The sequence below is a fragment of the Hyperolius riggenbachi genome, chromosome 12, assembly GCF_040937935.1.
Source record: "Hyperolius riggenbachi isolate aHypRig1 chromosome 12, aHypRig1.pri, whole genome shotgun sequence".
Taxonomy (NCBI): Eukaryota; Metazoa; Chordata; class Amphibia; order Anura; family Hyperoliidae; genus Hyperolius; species Hyperolius riggenbachi.
The window spans coordinates 174,493,623-174,517,986 of NC_090657.1; the positions used below are offsets into that span (position 1 = coordinate 174,493,623).

Sequence of the window (24,364 nt, forward strand, 5' to 3'; positions counted from 1 at the left end):
TTACGGTTAGGCATTGGTAGAGGGAGGTGTGAAGGTTAGACATCGGTAGAGAGAGGTCTTAGGGTTAGTCATCGGTAAAGGGAGGTCTTAGGGTTAGGTATCGGTAGAGGGAAGTCTTAGGGTTAGGTATTGTTAGAGGTAGGTCTTAGAGTTAGGCATCAGTAGAGGGAGGTGTGAGGGTTAGGCATAGGTAGAGGGAGGCAGGGGCATAACAATAGACCCTGCAAGGGATGCCTCCGCAGGGGGGCCCAGAAGCCACAGGGGGCCCATGGGGGGAAAAGTTTGAGAGACTGACAGCTAAGGGCATGGAGAGAAAAAATGCATTCTGCTCTCGTACCATTGTTACATTGACTGCATGTGTCCACCACACAGATAAGGACTCATACACACTTTGGAATTTGTACACTGTCCCTGCTCCCTAGGGTGTGGAGATTAATGTCTGACTGTCGCTGCCTCATTGAGAGCTTTTTGTCTCACATGGAGTCCGAGATCCCGTAATGACAGTATCAATCAGTGACATTCTAAATGTTTTGTCAAAGTTACAGTGAATACTATATCTTATGTTTAGCATGTCATTGTTGTTGCTCCATATAGCATGTGCTCTCATGTAGTAAAATAATACAGCTGTGTGTGTATGTATGTACTGGGAGCAGAGCTGCAACGAGGGACTTGTCGGCTGCAAGGGGCTGGAGGAAGCCCCGTGTAAGTAGATCTGGGGGTAGCATAGATTGCCTGACGTTTCCTTTAGGTCTAAGTGTTTTTATCTGCATGGGGAACACACATTGGTCCTCATGGGGATGGGGAACACACATTGGTGTGCAGAAAGCGAGGGGGGTGGGGGTCTCCGTCCAAAGTTTTGCGGGGGGCCACATCCAAGGTTTCACAGGGGGGCCCAGTGATGTCTAGTTACGCCCCTGGAGGGAGGTCTTAAGGTTAGGCATAGGTAGAGGTAGGTCTTAGGGTTAGGCGTCGGTAGAGGGAGGTCTTAGGGTTAGGCATAGGTAGAGGGAGGTCTTCGGGTTAGGCATCGGTAGAGGGAGGTGTGAGGGTTAGGCATCGGTAGAGGTAGGTCTTAGGGTTAGGCATCATTAGAGGTAGGTCTTAGGGTTAGGCATCAGTAGAGGTAGGTCTTAGGGGTTAGGGTTATCAGCATCAGTACAGGGACGGGGTTAGGCATCAGTTAAGGTAGGTCTTAGGGTTAGTCATTGGTAGAGGGAGGTCTTAGGGTTAGTCATCAGTAGAGGGAGGGTTCTGTGTGACAGTAAGGATAGGTTAAGACATAGGAAAATATTGGTAAAGATTACTAATATTTTACTATAGGAATTAAGTAGAATATCAGTAATTTTACCGATATTCTACTAGCGCCAAACCCCTGCGGCCTTTTTTCAGGTGCCTTTTTCACATGAATGCCTATCTGTTCTATCATCACATTCTTTTGCCAATTGATTTTACTTTTTTACATATGTGCTGTAACTCCCTGGACACTATTTACAGTGGGATTGTCACCATAAAAATCAAATTTCAACAGCAACTGGTCTAAGTGTATTAAGTGATAAAGATGCTAATCCTGCATTCAAAACTTGCAAAACTTTTTCTGCTGGTATGGTTTGGAGATATCACATACTGTACTTTAGGAGCACTGGCCCTTTAGTAGTCAGTGCCAAACAGTGGAATGCTGGGGCGTTATTTTTATCTATAATATATTCCTCCTCTTCCATTTATTTCCCTGCCTAGCTTCGTATCTGAAACAGATCCTGCTCACTTTACAAGCAAGGCTGAGGTGACTCAGCAAATGGAGGAGAAAAGAAGTGCAGTTCCTAGTATACACCTCAGTGGGAGTGTCTGAAGACGCTGGGAGGAGGGCAGCTAATGAATACACAATGAGCAAGAGAAGGGAGGGGGAAAACAAGAGTCAGGGAGGATATGATGTCAGCATTAGCTTAGCAAAATGGCCACTGCCTAGAATAGGATTTTCTGCTGTTTACCTTTATAAAATTCACAGGAATCATTACGTGGATAGCACAATACATCTGTTATGTAAGTAGAAGTAGTATTTATCTACTTACAGTGGCTTGCAAAAGTATTCGGCCCCCTTGAAGTTTTCCACATTTTGTCACATTACTGCCACAAACATGAATCAATTTTATTGGAATTCTACGTGAAAGACCAATACAAGGTGGTGTACACGTGAGAAGTGGAACGAAAATCATACATGTTTCCAAACATTTTTGACAAATCAATAACTGCAAAGTGGTAATTATTCAGCCCCCTTTGGTCTGGGTGCAGTCAGTTGCCCATAGACATTGCTTGATGAGTGCTAATGACTAAATAGAGTGCACCTGTGTGTAATCTGATGTCAGTACAAATACAGCTGCTCTGTGACAGCCTCAGAGGTTGTCTAAGAGAATATTGGGAGCAACAACTCCATAGAACACACCAGACAGGTCAGGGATAAAGTTATTGAGAAATTTAAAGCAGGTTTAGGCTACAAAAAGATTTCCAAAGCCTTGGACATCCCACAAAGCACTGTTCAAACGATCATTCAGAAGTGGAAGGAGTATGGCACAACTGTAAACCTACCAAGACAAGGCCGTCCACCTAAACTCACAAGCCGAACAAGGAGAGCGCTGATCAGAAATGCAGTCAAGAGGCCCATGGTGACTCTGGACAAGCTGCAGAGATCTACAGCTCAGGTGGGGGAATCTGTCCATAGGACAACTATTAGTCGTGCACTGCACAAAATTAGCCTTTATGGAAGAGTGACAAGAAGAAAGCCATTGTTAACAGAAAAGCATAAGAAGTCCCATTTGCAGTTTGCCACAAGCCATGTGGGGGGAAACAGCAAACATGTGGAAGAAGGTGGTCTAGTCAGATGAGACCAAAACAGAACTTTTTGGCCAAAATTCAAAACACTATGTATGGCAGAAAACTAACACTGCACATCACTCTGAACACACCATCCCCACTGTCAAATATGGTGGTGGCAGTATCATGCTCTGGGGGTGCTTCTCTTCAGCAGGGACAGGAAAGCTGGTCAGAGTTGATGGGAAGATGGATGGAGCCAAATACAGGGCAATCTTGGAAGAAAACCTCTTGGAGTCTGCAAAAGACTTGAGACTGGGGCGGAGGTTCACCTTCCAGCAGGACAACGACCCTAAACATAAAGCCAGGGCAAAAATGGAATGGTTTAAAACAAAACATATCCATGTGTTAGAATGGCCCAGTCAAAGTCCAGATTTAAAGCCAATCGAAAATCTGTGGCAAGATCTGAAAACTGCTGTTCACAAACGCTGTCCATCTAATCTGACTGAGCTGGAGCTGTTTTGCAAAGGAGAATGGGCAAGGATTGCAGTCTCTAGATGTGCAAAGCTGGTAGAGACATACCCTCAAAGACTGGCAGCTGTAATTGCAGCAAAAGGTGGTTCTACAAATTATTGACTCAGGGGGCTGAATAATTACGCACACCCAGGGCCGGGCCGAGGCATAGGCTGGAGAGGCTCCAGCCTCAGGGCGTATTGTAGGAGGGGGCGCACAACTCACTCTGCTATTATTCCCCTATTGTGCTTGAAGCAGAAAGAAATAAGAAAAGGTAATACATAGAAGTGACTGCAAGCCAGATAACTAGATATTAAGGTGTTGGGGAGGTTGTGGGCCCTGTGGGGCCTCTTAGTCTAATAGCAATCAGTGTGTGACGGCTGGGGTGGGAGGGATGGAGGGGCGCACTTTGGTGTCTCAGCCTTGGGTGCTGGAGGACCTTGTCCCTGCTCTGCGCACACCCCACTTTGCAGTTATTTATTTGTAAAAAATGTTTGGAATGATGTATGATTTTTGTACCACTTCTCACGTGTACACCACTTTGTGTTGGTCTTTCACGTGGAATTCCAATAAAATTAATTCATGTTTGTGGCAGTAATGTGACAAAATGTGGAAAACTTCAAGGGGGCCGAATACTTAAAGAGGAACTCCAGTAAAAATAATGTAATAAAAAAGTGCTTCATTTTTACAATAATTATGTACAGTGGCTTGCCCCCTTGAAGTTTTCCACATTTTGTCACATTACTGCCACAAACATGAATCAATTTTATTGGAATTCCATGTGAAAGACCAATACAAAATGATATACACGTAAGAAGTGGAAGAAAAATCAGACCTGATTCCAAACATTTTTTACAAATGAATAACTGCAAAGTGGGGTGTGCGTAATTATTCAGCCCCCTGAGTCAATACTTTGTAGAACCACCTTTACAGCTGCCAGTCTTTTAGGGTATTTCTCTACCAGCTTTGCACATCTAGAGACTGCAATCGTTGCCCATTCTTCTTTGCAAAACAGCTCCAGCTCAGTCAGATTAGATGGACAGCGTTTGTGAACAGCAGTTTTCAATCTTGCCACAGTTTCTCGATTGGATTTAGATCTGGACTTTTACTGGGCCATTCTAACACATTAATTTGTTTTGTTTTGAACCCTTCCATTGTTGCCCTCACTTTATGTTTAGGGTCGTTGTCCTGCTGGAAGGTGAACCAGTCTCAAGTCTTTTGCAGAGAGGTTTTCTTCTAAGTTTGCCCTGTATTTGGCTCCATCCATCTTCCCATCAACTCTGACCAGCTTCCCTGTCCCTGCTGAAGAGAAGCACCCCCAGAGCATGATGCTGCCACCACCATATTTGACAGTGGGGATGGTGTGTTCAGGGTGATATGCAGTGTTAGTTTTCCGCCACACATGGCGTTTTGCATTTTGGCCAAAAAAGTTCCATTTTGGTCTGATCTGACCAGAGCACCTTCTTCCACATGTTTACTGTGTCCCCCACATGGCTTGTGGAAAACTGCAAATGGTACTTCTTATGCTTTTCTGTTAACAATGACTTTCTTTTTGCCACTCTTCCATAAAGGCCAACTTTGTGCAGTGCATGACTAATAGTTGTCCTATAGACAGAGTCTCCCACCTGAGCTGTAGATCTCTGCAGCTCGTCCAGAGTCACCATGGGCCTCTTGACTGCATTTCTGATCAGCACTCTCCTTGTTCGGCCTGTAAGTTTAGGTGGACGGCCTTGTCTTGGTAGGTTTACAGTTGTGCCATACTCCTTCCATTTCTGAATGATCGCTTGAACAGTGCTCCGTGGGATGACCAAGGCTTTGGAAATCTTTTTGTAGCCTAAGCCTCCTTTAAATATCTCAATAACTTTATCCTTGACCTGTCTGGTGTGTTCTTTGGACTCTATGGTGTTTTTGCTCCCAATATTCACTTAGACAACCTCTGAGGCTGTCACAGAGCAGCTGTATTTGTACTGACATTAGATTACACACAGGTGCACTCTGTTTAGTCATTACCACTCATCAGGCAATGTATATGGGCAACTGACTGCACTCAGACCAAAGGGGGCTGAATAATCACGCACACCCCACTTTGCAGTTATTTATTTGTAAAAAATGTTTGGAATCATGTATGATTTTTGTTCCACTTCTCACGTGTACACCACTTTGTATTGGTCTTTCACGTGGAATTCCAATGAAATTGATTCATTTTTGTAGCAGTAATATGACAAAATGTGGAAAACTTCAAGGGGGCCGAATACTTTTGCAAGCCCCTGTATAAATGATTTAGTCAGTGTTTGCCCATTGTAAAATCTTATAAATCCCTGATTTACATTCTGACATGTATTACATGGTGACATTTTTACTGTTGGCAGGTGATGTAGCTGCTGCATGCTTTTTTGGCAGTTGTAAACAGCTATTTCCCACAATGCAGCAAGGTTCACAGACAGGAAACTGCCAGGAGTATGTACTCAAGAGTTTCTTGTGGGAGGGGTTTCACCACAATATCAGTCATGCAGCGCCCCCTGATGGTCTGTTTGTGAAAAGCAATAGATTTCTCATGTAATAGGGGGTATCAGCTACTGATTGGGATAAAGTTCAATTCTTGGTCGGAGTTTCTCTTTAATAGGTGAGAATCTGACTTTTTTTTTGTACAAGTTCCTTCAGGGCTACTTTGAATGGACTTTTCTATGATCTCTATCTTGGGCTTATATTTGGTGTAGGGTTTGCATTTGCAGCATCCTCAAAAATTGTGAAAAATCATGGCTCATTTTCTGGTAGGTCTTATTTACGGGGGAGACAGAGTATGTAGTGTGTGTGTGTGTGTTGTATGTAGGGTCGACGTGTGTTATTTGTTCTGTACATGTTTGCCTTCATGTGTATGTAGGGTGTATGTATGTATGTGCAGGGGCACAACTACAGTGGAGCAACCTCTGCAGAGGGGCCCAGAGCCGTGACCTTCTCTCCTTCTCTTCCTCCAATAAATGGATAAATGGGTCCATAATTCAGATCAGGGATTTTTGTAAACAAGAAGGCAAATCACACTGTGCATTGCTTTTTTTTTTTTTTTTTTTTTTAAACATACCAAGTTTATTTGACAGTTCAGCAGCAAGAAAAAGTACAAACTGTAGATGACATCCCATAAAGGGTGCATATAGATAACATACATCACTTAGCCATAGGCATTTTTTTACATCAGGATAAAATACACACACTCCTTACAGGGGAAGCTGAAAACTTATGAAGTGGTTTAACAACAAACTTGGCATGTTGGTTGTAGAGTAGCAATTGTCGGATATTCCATAATTTTAACGAAGAACATTGAAACATTTCAGTGCAACATAGCGCTATTTACCCAGGGACAAGCAAAAAAGAACCTGTCCAGGGAGAAAAATAGCGGAAAACATTTTGCTTGGCGGTATCCGATCTCAGAAAAAATAGGTGTAGATAGCTTATAGATTTAGGGGGTGACTGGGCCTGCTCAGGTTTTAGTGTATCTGGAATTAAGCCACTCAAACCATACATTTTCGAATTTGGCAGAGGTATTTCTATGCTGATATATGGCCCGGCGGTATGGTAGTACTATATTAACAGATTTAATCCAATCTGTGCAGGTGGGAACCATGGGTGTTATCCAGTTTTTGTAAGCTGTTTACGAGCCAAGTGCAAAGCTTCTAATGCAAATTGTTTGTGATATTTACTAGGTAGGGTAACGGAGAGAATGTTTAGAAGACATGTTTTGGCATCACAAATAAGAGGGCATCCCATGTGGTCATTCATAAATTTGATTATCTGCTTCCAAAAAGCATTAACACGCGGGCACGACCATATCATGTGTATAAAAGTACCTCTGTCATTCCGACATTTGGGGCAGAAATCATCAACGCCTGGTTTGAATTTAGACAATCGTACAGGAGTAAGGAAGGCTCTATGAAGTATATATAGATATAATAGACGATCAGGTAAATATGGAGATACTTTAGTAACGCTGGAGAGGGTATCATCCCAATTATCTTCGGAGACATCACCTACTTCCCTATTCCAGAAGATGCGTTTCTGATAAATACGATGAGTGGCGTCAGGCATGATAAGTTCACTATAAAGAAGAGTAATCAGCTGCTTGGAAGAAGCACCTTTAAGTATGTCTAGAAGGGGAGAGTTTACAAATTCTTTGGGAAAGTTGTCAAACTGAGCATTAAGGGCGTGCCGTAGGCCCAAGTATCTAAGGTAGGCTGATTGTGGGAGGTCAAATTCTACTGTTAGCTGATCAAAGGTCTTAATTATCCCCCCCAAAAAGAGTTGATGCAGAAATCTAACCCCTTTATTAAACCACCAGTCAGCATCCGAGAGCCCGCTGAGTTCTTTTAAGTTTTGGTTCTCCCAGAGAGGGGTGAGTCGAAAGGATACTTCATTGTGCAATATATGATGGGAGCAGTCCCAGACCTTAAGTATTTCCTTCAAAGTAGGAGGGAGGGATTGTAATCTACCCACTCCCTTGAATCCTTTAAGTGTGTTGCAGTAAGGGTCCTTATTTCGGTAAGGGAGCACAGAGAATATATTATTTTGGAGAGTTAAATTTCCTTCCCTAAACCCGTCATAGAGGTGTGATAGTTGAGATGCGAGATAATATAGATAGCAGTTAGGGACCGCAATACCACCTAGGTCTTTTGGCTGCTGTAGAACAGGGAGAGATAGGCGATGTCGTTGCCTGGCCCATATAAAGCAGGCTAACTGGGAATGTAATTTCGAGAAAACCGATGAGTGGAGAAAAACTGGAGAGTGCCAGGATACATATAAAATTTTAGGTAGGATAATCATTTTAAATAAATTGGCGCGTCCGGTAGCATTTAAGGGAAGTTTTTCCCATGCTTTAAGTTTGGCACTCGTTTGAGCTAGTAATGGGTCTAGATTTAAGGAAATAAAATCTCCAGGTGATCTCGAAACCACAATACCCAGGTATCTGAAAGAGCTCACTGCAGAGGGGTAGAAAGGTGCTGTTGGGTTGGTGGGAAGGAGTCGACTGGCATCAGAGATGATTTAGCCCAATTGATTCGGAGACCTGAATAGGAGCCATATTGGTTGATTACTTGCAATGTTTGTGTAAGTGAGTCACCCGGGTCAGACAGGTAGATCAGCATATCGTCAGCGTAAAGGCTGATTTTATCAATCACGTCACCCTTGGTCCAACCCCGAATTTTATTTTCTGCCCGAATCATAGCCAGAGGTTCGACAGCAAGGTCAAACAGGAGTGGAGAAAGGGGGCATCCCTGTCGGGTGCCTCGGTGAAGGGTGAATGGAGTGGAGAGCCATCCGTTGACTTTAACTCGTGCCACCGGGTTAGTGTATAGGAGTTTTACCCAGCTAATGAAAGAGGGACCAAATCCGAGTCTGTGCAGGACCGCAAACAGGAAATCCCATTCCACAGCTGTGCATTGCTTTTTAATTGGAGGACTTTTCGGTCTCTTTTAGTCCCCTATATTTTCCTTGTGGTTTGGCTCATCCCGAGCTGCTTGGTTACTCCGTATTTTTGTAACTACACTTGTTATGGGGTGTGAAAGTCATGATGTCCGCAATTGTTTTATGACTCTACCCCAGGCTGTGAGGGACACCAAGGGGAGGGAAGGGGTGTGAACCTTGCGGGGCCTACCAAAGTATTGCCGGGGGCCCCATGATTTGCAGTTACGCTGCTGGTCCTGTGCGTGCTTGTACGTGTGTATATTTGTATGTACTATATGTATGTGTGTTTGTACGTGTGTGTATGTAGGGTGTGTGTGTATGTGTGTTTCTACCATGTGTGCTTGTTTGCACTAGAGATGGCCGGAACGGTTCGCCGGTGAACCGTTCCAGGTGAACTTCCAGGGTTCACGATCGTGGAAAACCGCAAACTTTTCCAGAACTTCGGTTCACTCCCATAGTGCATCACAGTCAGCAGGCACATTGTAGCCAATCAGGCTACACTCCCTCCTGGAGCCACTCCCCCCCCCCCCTTTATAAAAGGCAGGCAGCGTCAGGCATTGGACTCGCTCGTGTGCCTGCAGTAATTAGAGAAGGGATAGCTGCTGCAGACTCTCATAGGGAAAGCTTAGTTAGGCTCTTGTAGGCTTGTTAGCTTGCTCCTGGCTGATTGTTATTGCTAAAAAGCACCCCACAACAGCTCTTTTAAGAGCTAATCTTGTTCTTGTGATCTATTTTTTTTGTGTGTGTGTGTGTCCCACTGACACTTATGTTTCCTTGGTAATTCATACTGTGTGTGTGTCACTGCCAGCCCAGCACATTCAGTGACTACCTGTGTGTGTGACAGGTGCACATTGTAATACCCATCACTGCATATACCTACCTAGCTGTTGTTCACTTCAGTGCACCCACCTATCTACGTGAGAGCACGCAGTGTCACTGAGCATGTCCGGTACCTGTCTGTTTGTGACAGGTGCACATTATAATGCCCATCACTGCATATACCTACCTGACAGTCACTGTTGTTCTATCATTGAGCTACCACAGCCCGGTGACCATATGGGCTTGAAAACCGCCACGGCTTGCACTCTCGCCACGGTGCGCACCAGTCCAGCATGGCCGTCACTACATAAACAGCTCTTTGCGGTGCGTTACACAGTGAGTTTGGTGTGTCAGTGTGAAGCAGTACTCTAATTAAACTCCCTGATTGATGTATATGTTACGGCCAGAACCCGAAGTCTGGCCACTTCGGGTTCTGGCCGGTCAAAACGAGAAGTGGCCGGCTGATGCGGCCAATGTGCAAAATGTCCCCTCATTTCGGACTTTGGCCGGCCAGAACTCGTTGTGGCTGTATGTGGCCGGCCAAGTCCCGAAGTCCTGCTCCCTCGGCTCTCCCCCGCTGCCTGCACTAATCAAACCTCAGATCAGGGCGACCGGACCGAAGAGGCGGAGAGAGGCAAAGCACACAAGTTACCCGCAGGACGTGAACACTTCAGTGCGGAAGCGCCAGTCATTTGTCACTTTCGCATGTGAAGTGTACAGGTCCGCGCGGGTACCGTGCGCGCTGCTCTGCCTCTCTCCGCTTCTCCCCGCCTCTTTGGTCGCCCTGATCTGAGGTCTGTGAGTAGCGCAGGCAACTCTCCCGGCGCACACGAAAGCCCCCCCCCTCTCAGCCAAAAAGCGCCCCCCCTCCAGCCATGCAAAGCACCCCCAGCCGTGCAAAGTGCGCAGCCCCCCCCCCCATACAAAGCACCCGCAGCCATGCAAAGTGCGCAGTGAAGCCCCCCCCCCCAGCCATGCAAAGCACCTAGTGAAGCACCCCAGCCATGCAAAGTGCGCAGCCCCCCCCCCCCCCCGTACATGCAAATCACCCCCAGCAATGCAGCAGCAAAGTGCTCAGTGGAGCACCCCAGCCATGCAAAGTGCGCATTGAAGCCCTCCCAGCCATGCAAAGCACCCCCAGCAATGCAAAGTGCTCAGTGAAGCACCCCAGCCATGCAAAGTGTGCATTGAAGCCCCCCCAGCCATGCAAAGCACCCCCAGCAATGCAAAGTGCCCAGTGAAGCCCCCCCCCCGCCATGCAACGCACCCAGCGAAGCCCCCCCCCCAGCCATGCAAAGCACCCCCAGCAATGCAAAGTGCCCAGTGAAGCCCCCGCCATGCAACGCGCCCAGCGAAGCCCCCCCCCCCCCAGCCATGCAAAGCACCCAGAAAAGCCCCCAGCCATGCAAAGCGCCCAGAGAAGCGCACCCAGCCATCACTAATCACCACTGTAATTTGATCTCTCCCCTGTGTCACTCGACTGCCGCGGCAGAGCAGCTAATTTTAAAGCGCAGGATGATAAATTTGTTTGCTTTCGTCAAGAAGTAGACACGCTGCTGATTTGTTGCAGGATTGTGTATTCGCTGTGACAAAGAACGTTTTTTTTTTTCCCTGTGAAGGGTATTATGCTGTTGTGTATCTTTCAGAGCAGAGAGAAGGTTCCGAGTGCCATTCATGGTGCTGGACAGGACCCCCGCGATGATCTGGGATCTGTGCGTTTTGGACTTTGGCCAACTGACTTTGGCCGCTTCTAGAACTGGCCGGCCAATGTCAGAAATTCCCAGCATTTTGGACTTTGGCCGACGTCAAATCGGCCAGTTCTAGAAACGGCCGGCCAATTCTAGAATTGGCCGATTTCTGGTTTTGGCCGTAACATATACACATGCAAGATGTTTTAAAGCACTTTAGGCCTGCAATTTAGCATGCAATGTGATTTCTGCCCTTAAAACGCTGCTTTGCGTCAAATCCAGATTTTTCCCCGGGACTTTTGGCGTCTATCCAACTCCGCCATGGCCCCCTCCAGGTGTTAGACCCCTTGAAAGATCTTTTCCATCACTTTTCTGGCCAGCATAAGTGTTTCTAGTTTTCAAAGTTCGCCTCCCCATTGAGGTCTATTGCGGTTCGTGAAAGTTCGCGCAAACTGAACTTTCGCGGAAGTTTGCGAACCAAAAATTGGAGGTTCGGGCTATCTCTAATGTGCACATGTATGTACATTGTCTGTGTATTTGTATGTGTGTGTGTTTGTACGTGTGTGTTTGTATGTGTTTGCACAAGCGCATGCATGTGTATATGGCAGATGTGTTTGTGTATGTGCATGTGTGTGTGTGCATGTGTGTGTGTTTATGTACGGTGTGTGTGTGTGTTTAGGTATGGTGTGTGTATGTGTAGGTACGGCATGCATTTGTATCTGTGTGGACATGTAGATATGTACAGTGTCTGTGCGTTTGAACTTGTGTGTGTGTGTGTGTGTGTGTGTGTGTGTGTGTGTTTGTACAAGCACGTGCGTATGGCAAGTGTTTGTATGTGTGTGTATTTATGTACAGTTTGCGTGTGTGTTTATGTACGGTGTATGTGTAGGTACGGCATGTGTTTGTGTGTGCATGCGTGTGTGTTTATGTACAGTGTGCGTTTATGTACAGTATATGTGTAGGTACGGCAGTTGTTTGTGTGTCCAGGCGTGTGTGTGTATGTACAGTGTGCGTTTATGTACAGTTGGGGCTCGATTCACAAAGCGGTGATAACTCAGTTATCACGCCTAAAAGACTTTAGGCGTGATAACCTTTGCACTAGCAAAGTTATCACCGCTTTGTGCTCTAACTCGCGCGAAGCTACCGCGCGTACGCGCGCAAAGTCCCATAGGACTTAATGGGAGCTTCGCGCGAAGTGCCGGGTGCTGCGCGCGCAAAACTTTGCGCGTGGAAAATTCGCGCGAGTTTCTTCTTACCATGCCTAAACTGAGTTTAGGCGTGATAAAGGGGTTTTCACTCGCGTGCAAACACTTTGCACCGCTTTGTGAATCAGGCCCTATATGTGTATGTACAGCAGGTGTTTGTAAGTGTGTCCATGCGTGTGTGTTTATGTACAGTGTGCGTTTATGTACAGTATATGTGTAGGTACGGCAGGTGTTTGTAAGTGTGTCCATGCATGTGTGTTTATGTACAGTATGCGTTTATGTACAGTATATGTGTAGGTATGCAATGTGTTTGTATGTGTGTGTGTGCATGCGTGTGTGTTTATGTACAATGTGCGTTTCTGTAAAGAGTATGTGTAGGTACGGCATGTGTTTGTGTGTGTGCATGGGTGTGTGTTTATGTACAGTGTCCGTTTATGTACAGTATATGTGTAGGTACGGCAGGTGTTTGTAAGTGTGTCCATGCATGTGTGTTTATGTACAGTGTGCGTTTATGTACAGTATATGTGTAGGCATGCAATGTGTTTGTAAGTGTGTGCATGCGTGTGTGTTTATGTACAGTGTGCGTTTCTGTACCGTGTATGTGTTGGTACGGCATGTGTTTGTAAGCGTGTGCATGAGTGTGTATTTATGTACAGTGTGCGTTTCTGTCCGGTGTATGTGTAGGTACGGCATGTGTTTGAAAGTGTGTGTATGGGTGTGTGTTTATGTACAGTTTGCGTTTCTGTTCCGTGTATGTACGACATGTGTTTGTAAGCGTGTGCATGCCTGTGTGTCTATGTCCGGTGTGCGTTTCTGTACGGTGTATGTGTAAGTACGGCATGTGTTTGTAAGTGTGTGCATGCGTGTGTGTTGATGTATGGTGTGCGTTTCTGTACGGTGTATGTGTAGGAACGGCATGTGTTTGTGAGTGTGCATGCGTGTGTGTTTATGTATGGTGTGCGTTTCTGTACAGTGTATGTGTAGGTACGGCATGTGTTTGTAAGCGTGTGCATGCGTGTGTATTTATGTACGGTGTGCGTTTCTGTACAGTATATGTGTAGGTACAGCATGTGTTTGTAAGTGTGTGCATGAGTGTGTATTTATGTATGGTGTGCGTTTCTGTACCGTGTATGTGTAGGTATGGAATGTGTTTGTAAGTGTGTGCATGCGTGTGTGTTTATGTACGGGGTGTGTGTGTGTGTGTGTGTGTGTGTATATGTGTAGGTACGGCATGTGTTTGTATGCGTGTGTGTTTATGTATGGGTCCGCGATCGCGATTTGGCAGGCAAAATCTCATGATTCAGAGCAATTTGCGCTTGTGATTCCTGTTCATTAGAACAAGAATCACCACACAATCGCCCCAAAGACACTGCATGCACCACATTTGCGATTGATCAAAATCGCAAACGCTGCAGTGTGAATGTATCCATATGGATACATTGGCAGCAGCGCTTTGCTGATCGCTGGCGATGAGCAGAGCTCTGAAAAAGCAGCCAGTGTGAACCAGCCCTAAATCCACCTGCTGGCCAAGCAGCAGAAACCCTGTGTTATCACTTCCAATAGAAACCTGCAGCAAGTCTTCACTGCGAGCAGCAACACCTGATTACTGCTGCTTGGCCAGCAAGTGGATTTCCTCAGCTTTCCCACCTTCCAGTCCAACACTGTGTGTGTATGTGTAGGTTTGGCATGTGTGTGTGTTTATGTACAGTGAATGTGTAAATTCAAACACACGCACCCAAGATACATGATCTGGGCATCCTGCTTGCATGCAGCTTGTAGTAAAGTGATCTGGCTGTATCCCTATTAGACAGGGGGAGGTGCACTGGCTCCTAACTTGCAGCTTGCACTTTGTGAATAGTCTTGTCTAGGAGGGGGGGTGAGGGGGGACGACAGCAGCTTGTCATTGTCCCTCTGCTCTATAGCAATTGTTTATGTGTACAGAGGCTGGATTGGCTGCCCATCCATGTCATTGTTGTGTAATTACCCCAGGCCTGCCGTGATTGGGCCGGACACGGGCAGACACTGGCCTCCTGGTCACATAAGCTATTGCTACTTGCCACAAGTTTTCAGGAATGAAAGTATTTGTTAGAGAAGAGTTTTAAAAAGTGGGTCCCGAGACAGCCGAAAAGCCAAGATGACGCTCTGTGAAACTTTCCTAGGTTAGTAAAACTTTTCTTTGCCCCCTTGTCCCGGCTCCCGGTGCACCTGCCAGTGAGTTCCTGGAACTATACACAGCAGAGCATGCCTACGACCGCGCTTTATTGATAGAATTCACTTTTAGCAACTTGTAGGAACGTTTCTCATCTCATCCATCCTTTTCATCGTTTGTCTTTTCTGTGCAAAAAAACAAAAATCTCTTTCATTGGTCGCAGAGTTTTCGGTATAGTTCTGAGATTTCTATTATTGAATGGAACATAATTCCAAGTATTTCTTTAGCACCTTCCTCCTCTTTGTCCAATCTCCTGAAAGCAAAAAAAAAAAACATGATGTCCATGACAACGCTCTAAAATCCATAAACAGCAACGAGGTGAAATATTGTAGCTGATCAATGATCATCATCGCAGAACAGATTACAAAAATACGTTGGTAACCGCGTCTTAGTTGGATATGGGACTTCTAATTGGAGTCTTTGCTCCGTGCAGAGATCCCCTCGCTTTCTATTAAGATATCAACACAAAATACTAGTGGGACAAAGTGGTATGTATTTGTGATGGGTGTATAGAAGTTGTACTACTGGCCATATCTCTCACAGCACCTCCTAGGTGGCCGTACACATAAGATTTTATCTCTCTGGGATGGGAGATTTTAAGATTTACCGGTACTATTCCCTAAAACTTTAGAATTTTTATTCCCAGCTACTGGATTGGACAGGCTAGTATCTGAATTTTGCAATTATTTTTTTCCCACCGCCACCGTAGCAGTTGACACAGGGGGTCTCTTAATTTTGGAAGTTGTGAATCGCATCCTGTGATCTACTTAAAATGCAAACTTGCAGGTGTTGGAAGATCGACTCCTACACTCTGAGTTACCCAACGGGGCGATCCATCACCTGCTCAAACCTCTTGTGATCTATCGCATACCCATTACCCATATCATATTAATAGTATCTCAATTGTTCCATCCACCGTACACATACAATTATATGTAAACGTGTAAAATGCCAGGTATTAAAAAAAAGTTCCTACCTGCATTGCTGCACGTGACTGCTGTTCAAGGACTGTCACCTTGCTAACTTTGTGATAACCCCACTATGGTCTAACATGACCCAAGTAAAGTTTCATCTTTGATTTAGTTATATGGGAGGCATAAAATAGCATACAGCACAACTAGATTGAAAGGACTCAAACATTCAGCACTCCTATCTCAATAAACACATTATTAAAAAAAAGTTGATTATCTTATAGCAAAAGTTTGCCCGTCTCTGCACAGGTGGACTATGAAATCAATGGTCTGTATGTTTATGATGTGTAGCAAGTAAGCAAGCAGACAAACATTGTCCCCTGCAAGACTTGAGATCACTTCAATTGAATCTGCCAGAGATCTATGCCCAATCGATTTTAGACACTTTAGCACAGTAAATAAAAGGATTTACTAGTCATGCCAGTGGATTTTCTTTTGAGCAGGTGGCTGGGGTGGATTGGCAGGGGAACAACAGTGGCGTAGGATCGTACAAAGCTAGTGGGGATAACAGATCAACCTGTTCTCGATCTGATCAAGTGAGGCAAGGCAATACAAATCGTGGCTACCCAATCACTTTCCGATAAGGAAGGGATTGTGCTGTGGTTGACCCCTGCATGGTTAAGTTAAGTCAAAGAAGGAGGGAGAGAGACTAGGACAGGGATATATTCTCCAACCTATTTGTCACTTTTACGGCATCTCGTTTTTATAAAGTTTTGAAAGTCTTTTGTGTTATTTTAATCTTCCCTTCAGATAACTTAATCTTGTTTTTTTGGGTTTTTTTTTTTTTTACCGTTAAGCAATAGTGGTCATTTTGTTTATGTCATGTTTATAAAGTTTTGAATAACTTTATGCGTTGTTATGAAGTTTAAGCAATATTTGCTCGTGATTGCATATTTATAAAGTTTTGAAAACTCATAGCACCTTTTCAATTTTCTGTTTGAATAAACTTTACGGGGTCTCTTTTTTACCCAAAACTCTGTCCCCTTCTTGCTTGACAAATTCACAACTGTTAAGTTTTTTGTTCTTTCTGTTAATGACATTAATAAACGGCTTGCGAAAACTCGTCCGAAAGATTAACCGCAGGCTGATTCTTGGCCAACTTTCAACGTCCAACCCCACAATTTGAGCTCCAACATTTGTTTAACGTAGTAAAAAAAAAAAAGTTGAATAGAAATCTGTCATCCCATTGAGAGACAGAAAACTTGGGACTTGTACTTTCATCGCAGACAAAGCAACTGCATGTCCTGAGGGGTGGGGTATTAGGAGGGGGGAGGGGTGGCTTTATGACAATGTTCCCTTCAGGGTTTATTTCAACTTTTTTTTGTTTTGTTTTTGCCATCTGCCAGGGGGTCTCCCCTTGCTGGTATGCCCAGCCCTTCAGCTGTTTCATATACAATATTAATGCAGGGCCATTTAAATTCATCAAATACAACAGCATTAATTGTAGTCTGTGGTATTAAGGGTGCCCATCTGCATAGGGGGAACCAGAGAAAGGCAGATCTTCCCCCAGCTGCTAACTAGAAAAACTTGTGCCAATTAGGCTAAGTGCAGGCTAAACTTGCCTGTCTGTTATCCCAGTCTGGCCACAACTTCTGTCCGCTCATTAGAGGGGGCTTATCTACAATTCTGCGCAGAACAGGGGCGCTCTACAAACAAGGAGGAGGCAATTGTACCTTAAGTGCTAGTCGGATGATTGTAGGATATATCTGTACAGCAAAATGTCCAGGTATACGCTGAAGTAACTGTTATTATTTAGTATTTATATAGCGTCAACATATTCTGTAGCGCTGTACAGAGTATATTGTCTTGTCACTTAACTGTCCCTCAGAAGGGCTCACAATCTAGCCCCTACCATAGTCATATGCACGTATGTATTGTGTTTGTATTGTAGTCTAGGGCCAATTTAGGGGGAAGCCAATTAACTTATCTGTATGTTTTATGAGTGTGGGAGGAAACTAGAGTGCCCAGAGGAAACCCACACAGACAAGGTGAGAACATACAAACTCTGTGCAGACAGTGCACAGTTGGCCATTTTTTATCATGAGATGAATTCAAACCAAGAGTGGGTCCTTAGAGCAAGTCCTTTCCTCTGTTGGGTTGCAGTGACTTATTAAAGTCGAAAGCAGGACAGTTAAGATTGGGGTAGGGCTAGTATTGGTATTTTAGGGTAGGTTAGTGTTCCTAAGGTCAAAGTGACAGTTAGTGGTAAGCTGTGTACAGATGCTCTATTTTTTTGTTCCACAAGAGTAATTTATGATTGTTCACTGTTTATTTACCGTCTGTCCACCTCTCATCTGCTGCTCATCCCCCGCTATAGGCATTGACTAGCAGCTTACAGTGCATATGTTTGGGAGTAGCAGAGATCAGCACACACTGCAGCTAGAGTATTATCAGTACAGGCACAGAGTAACAGCTTATACTGTACATACTGGAGGTAGCAGGGATCAGCACACACTGCAGCTAGTTTACTATCAGTACAGGCACAGAGTAACAGCTTATACTGTACATACTGGAGGTAGCAGGGATCAGCACACACTGCAGCTAGTTTACTATCAGTACAGGCACAGAGTAACAACTTATATTGTACATACTGGAGGTAGCAGGGATCAGCACACACTGCAGCTAGTTCACAATCAGTACAGGCACAGAGTAACAGCTTATACTGTACATACTGGAGGTAGCAGGGATCAGCACACACTGCAGCTAGTTTACTATCAGTACAGGCACAGAGTAACAGCTTATACTGTACATACTGAAGGCAGCAGGGATCAGCACACACTGCAGCTAGTTCACAATCAGTACAGGCACAGAGTAACAGCTTATACTGTACATACTGGAGGTAGCAGGGATCAGCACACACTACAGCTAGTTTACAATCCGTGCAGGCCCAGAATAACCACTTACACTGTGCATACTGGAGGTATTCTGTACACACTGCAGCTAGTTTAAATGATACAAATGAATAATGCAGTCATATTGTCTGAGAATCAGAATCCTGCTACAGACTGACTGGAAGCCATTAGAGTGTTTGATCTATCGGACATGGTGACAAATATTGATTGATAGTGTGTAGGTTGTACTGTAGGCGTACGCCACAAGATGTGCCATAGATCTGATATCCTATACAGAGCAAGATCATCCACAAGGCAACCAAGGCAGTTGCCTAGGACCTGGAGAGACTCTAGGGATCTGGTGGTTGCTAGCCAGATCAAATCTTACTAAAAAAAGCCAGCTAACCATCAGCGGTGGGCAAAAACTGCTGTCTTGCCTTTACTGGTCGTGTAGCAGGGCAGCTGTGGCGTGCAATCAGGAAAGAATTTTGGAGCTACATCTTGAAATCTGACTTTCCGAGGGCAAGTTTATGTCTACATCCTGAATAGATTGTGGCCAATTCGGACCGATGAAATCGCTATGAACAGATCCTCCCCTCCATACGCTTAAACATCCAGACTTCATTGGTCAGTGTGCGGCAGCAAACAGCCCATTCCGATCAGAGATGATTGATCAGATTCTATTTATTCCAGCTTGCCAGTTTCATGCTGTGTGTGTGCAACTTGGAGCTGGGCCAATCAAGTGCACTTCCTGTTGGTCTTGATTGACTCAATTCCAAGATGCATATAATTTGCATTAAACTTGTATGCAAGCTGGAATACCAGGTAGCATCTTTAAGGGAACCCGAGGCAAACCTAAAGGAAAAAAAATAAGATACTCACCTAAGAAAAGGGAAGTGACTGGACCCTACAGAGGCTTCCCAAACCCTCCGCCAGGTCACCGCCGCTGTCCAGGGTCCTCTGGAAGATTGCGACAGCGCTCCTCTCTAGGCACAAGCGTGGCCATCCTTTGCAGTAGCACAGAGGTGCTTGTTGATGAGCGTCTATGGTTTACTGTGCAGGCGCAGCTGTACTCACGCAGGGCTCGTGCATGAAGAGGAGAACGGTCACGAAATCTGACAAGCTCAGATTTATTTCAGGGGTCCGTGTGCGGCAACGGTGGGGGCCAGGAGGGTGTGGGAAGCCTCTCCCTCTTCTTAGGTCAGGTCGCTTGCCAGGAATTGGGACTTCTTACCTCAGACCATAGTTTGGGGCTGAGTTCTGTACAGATACCTAACTAGCCTATAGGCAAGCGACACATCTGTACTATGGACTGGGAAGGAGGACAACACGTGGGGCACAATAGAGCCGCTTTTGGCAGGTGGGGTGAGTACGAAAACAATGCACTCGGCAGTCGGTTGCATGTTTGACACCAGATCTTTAAGTGAGGTCAGGGGGGCTCCCATACGCACGCTGGATTCTCACCAGAGGTGGTCATTATCGGTCTTCTAGGCTGAGTTTAGTCCAACCTGTGTACGTAGCTTAACTCTTGATATGCTGGAGGGGAAATCACACATAATTTGGTGCCAGAACTGATCGATTTATTCTAGCCGTGAGCGATAAGCTTTATTGATTGTTTCAGATTTTGTCTCCAAGTTTGGACAATAGTGGAAGGCGAACCAAGAAATGGTCATTTATTTTTAGATTTGAGTCCTTTTCAAAGACAGAGAGAGTTTGCAACTCTAAACTGGTTCATATCAGATCTTAGTGTGTATTGCTGAAAAGTTAGTACACTAGCCTGAAAAGGATTAAGATGAAATGAGGCTGTAGGCAAGATAGCAGTTTTAGCCCACCGCTGATAGTCACCTGACTTTTTTAGTAAGATTTGGTGGGGTTTCGCATCCACCAGGCCCCGAGATGCTCTCCAGGCCCTAGACAACTGCCTAGGTTTGCTTTGTGGATGACCCGGCTGAAATATCAGTCTATACACACATACACACAAACCACACACCATTTACACACCTGCAGCCATTGCAAAGCTGCAGGTGCATGCATGTGACTATAAATTGCTTGACCTCTCTTACAGTGACTTTTCAGCAATCCTCACTATGATCTGGTATGACCCATGTAAAGGTCACTTCATAGCAAGCACATTTTTTCCCTTTACTGTCCATTCCAGGTTTGTGAATCACGATTTCCAGCATTAGACCGTATGTGTGTGTAATATTCACAAAGTGACACTACAGGCAATAGAGTGCTCATCTACAACCCAATGAAGATTATCTTGGCCTTTTCTTTCCCTCCTCATTCTGGAATCAGCAGCAGTTATTGGTGAACTCTTTAGGGCAGAGCAGAGTGTTAAGTGGCCCGCATGCTCGTCTTGCAGCACTGGGGTGTCAGGTCCAACGCCTGGCCTCGGTGCTATCCACATGAGGTTTGTACCTTCTCCCCATCTTTGAGTGGGTATCCCCTGGACACTCTGGTTTCCTCCCAAAAGCATCCTAGCAAGTGCACTAGCTAGAATATAGAATATAAAACCTGCCAATGGCAAATAGTGTCAGAGGTGCAAGAGGGGGATGGGGAACAGTTTGTAAATGATTACAACTATTCAAAGCACCTATAGCAATGATTATTATGAGCACAGGACCAATAGAGAGCTAATACTGCAGTTGAGGGAGGGCCCCTCGGGGCCTCTCTGGCCCAAGGGCCCCGATGCAGTCGCAACCTCTGCAACCCCTATTGCTACGCCCCTGCTGACGTATTAGATTGTGAGCTCTTTTCAGGCAAAACTTATTAGAGTACTCTCTATAATAAAAATAAAGTCATCGACAAGGCTCATGCAAATGACCCCTTAACAAAACAGAGCACAGGACAGGAGACAGACTATTAAACTTCTAAATCTCTCGTGATATTTAACTAGCTGTCACAATCCTAAATATTGAATATGAATAGCTGCATAAGCGTATACTAATACACACACACATCTTTATATCCTATTACATTTATATCTGACTTGTTTTATGAAGAGGTCTCTATAACAATGCCTATGTGTATGCGTATGTGCACTGCACTATCATACTGGTATCTTGTTCAGCTCATAATAGTTGTTATTGAAGATGAGTTAAAGGCAGCCTTGAACGCAGTGTGCATTGAGTGTATAGCAGCCTATTGGAAGGAGCTGTCCACAGTCACTGGTGCTGAAACCAGTCCCCTGGTGCTGAAACTAGTCCTCTCTATGGTATGAGCATCTAGCATCTGTACTTCAAATGATTTACACTTTTCAATCGATAACACCTGTTTAACACGTTCATTAATATTTATTTACTTATTTTACTACAAACCTTTATATTAATAGAATATACTGTGTGCACTGTGTACAACTTAAGTTTTTGAGCAATTAAAAGGCTTTAATTGCTGTCAGTTCTTTATATCTTAGCTTGACGTCATTTTTTTTTTAACTTTCGGTGACCAGATTTTGCTGTTATTTCCTTTAAAAAAATAAACAGTATTTATTTTTTAGTTTTTTTTTTTTAATATTTTTAAATCAAACTCCTCGCCCATACAGCTCATAAAAACTAGAACTCAAGTTGGTGAGATGATGTCATTGCTACACGCTTATTGTTGGGAGTTGTTAGTACGCTTCTACTTTATTTATACCTCAGTACTACAGAATTGTCGTGATCAACGTGCTTTTGTGCGTTTTGTAAACATCTCTGTAACAAAGCAAAGACTGGATATTGTGAAGCGTTTTTTTTTCTTTTTAATCTTTTTTTATTATTTTTATTGCATGCACCTGCACATTTGTCCCACCTAATCATATTTGTGGTGTGTTATTTGCATGAAATGGGTTCAACCGCTTGTAAGAAAATGCACACGTTAGCAAAACAAAGAGAGGCAGGAATGAGAACAAACCTTTCTTGTATTTATTTGAATTTTTTGCATTGTTGCTGCCGTGGCATTTTTTTTCCTTGTAAATTGTGTTGTTTTGTTACCGTTGCAGCGTAAAAGTAATCATAAACCTCTGGCGGCAGCGCGCCTGTGTGTCTACGTATGACCTTAGCGGCAGCGAATTGAAGGTGAAAGCTATGACTTTTGCATATGCCTTTTTTTGCTTGATATCGAGTGGTCTATTGATTGCTGAAAACACTAAGCTGCTCCTTTGTGCATTTAATATGTTATTGTTCTCAGCGTCTTACCTAGGTAGTTTATTATTATTATTATTATATTTTTTTTTGCATTTTGTGGAGTTAGCATTAACTTTCTTTCTTTTTTTTTCTTTTTTTTTTTTTTTTTACTTTGCATGTTGTATGCTTTTATAAAGAAATTTAAGTTTGTGTGTCTTTATAGTTTTTGAAACTGAAAACAAAAGCTTAAAAAAAAAAAAAGAAAAAAAAAAGCAATAAAGTACCTTCACTTTCCATTTTCTGGAGATTAATAAAAATAAAAAAATTAAATATTTTTGGTTTTCTGTTCCATAGTCCTCTGACCTACTGATGTAGGGCTAGCACTTTGCTGTATTGGGTTGTAAGCTCAGTGAGATGTCTTTAGATGGCATTGCGGTGGAACAGGCAGTAAGCAGTTAAGTGCTCCATTTTCTTGCTGCTAGTGACATGTGTAGTTGTTTACTGTGCTCTTGCACTTTAAGAAGCTTATGCAGAGCTGCTTCTGTATCGTAGATCTCCGATGCCAACTTGCCCCCTCTTTGCCAGGGGAAAGGTCACCCCACAGATGAGTCTCAAGTGGAACTTTCCCTTAGCACTGCTCACACAAGGCATAGATCATCGGCTGGGTGTTCCTATTAGAAATTATTGGACTCTACCAAAAGCTGTCAACGTGCGGGGGTGGGCAGGATGACAGTTGCAGCTGTGCTCAGCCCCCTCCCCACGGAAGAAGCTCCAACGTTCTTGCATATTAATTATTAATCAGTTTGTTTGAGCCAAGCACCTTCTGTTGGCTAGAGTAAAGACAGTCGTAGGATGGTTTAGGGATGTGGGCCTGCCCACTGTCTCCCCGGGAGGAAATGAGCTGCTCCATCTTTTTTGGTGTTGTACTGTAAATTTCTTTCACCTCGGAGAGTAAACAGATACATTGCGGGGCTTGGAGTTACGAAGGACCCCCCCCCCACCACCACCCCCCTTCTCGGTGTGATCTTTGGTGTGCTATTAAGCTTGGCCATCAAGGGAATGAGTTCCAAGCCACCATCCCTACTCGGTGGAAGGGGAGGAAATCTTTAACTGGGACCAACAAACAGCTTACTACTAAAGGACGGCTCTCCATCACAGCCTGCTAAGCATGCACATCTTGTGACTACTCCCCCCCCCTGATGTCATTGTAACCAGAAGGTAAGTCACATTGTCTTAGGCTGGGGACAATGAGAACAGCCAGTTCAGCACCTTGGACAGTTCCTGGTCACTGATGACCTTACGTAGTCACTCAAGACTCAATGTCCACCGATAATTTTGTTTATAGGCCCCTGATTCCTTTGTGGGGAGGAGGGGAGCTTCATTGTGCCCCCCTCGAGAGAAAACTCTGGAGGAGTTACAGGAGATACATCTCGTCTCGAAGGCCTGGATTATAGAAATCCTGTTATAACTAGTTCAAGGATGTTTTAAGATCAGCATCGCAAAAATGGAGAAACGTTCTGATAGCCACCTCCCACCACTGCTTGTTGTGTGTTTTGTAGTCTAAGCACAGGTATTCTTAGTTTGTTTTTGCTGTTATGTGTATTAGTTTATTTATATTGAGTTGTACAAACGCTCCTCTCATTAGAGCTGTAATTTAAACACAAATGCATGGTAGGAAAAATGCATTTCCCAGTGACTAAAGAAAATTGAGTTTTCTGTCTTTCAATTTAAAAAATAAGGAAAAAAAGGCAGTTGTAGCATTGTAATTTTTG

The 24,364-nt window shown here is 44.3% G+C and overlaps 1 protein-coding gene across 5 annotated transcripts in view; it reads left to right on the top strand.

The window, feature by feature from the left end:
* MYT1 (myelin transcription factor 1) overlaps positions 1–24,364 on the top strand; it is a 485,419-nt gene that overhangs the window by 348,489 nt on the left and 112,566 nt on the right. Inside the window, exon 1 of one of the 5 annotated variants that reach the window (XM_068261874.1) lies at positions 23,576–23,810. The exons of the other annotated variants lie outside the window; for them this stretch is intronic. The gene's annotated coding sequence lies outside the window, so the exon portion shown is untranslated. Of the gene's footprint in view, positions 1–23,575; positions 23,811–24,364 lie in introns of those variants that run through there. 5 annotated transcript variants of the gene reach the window in all.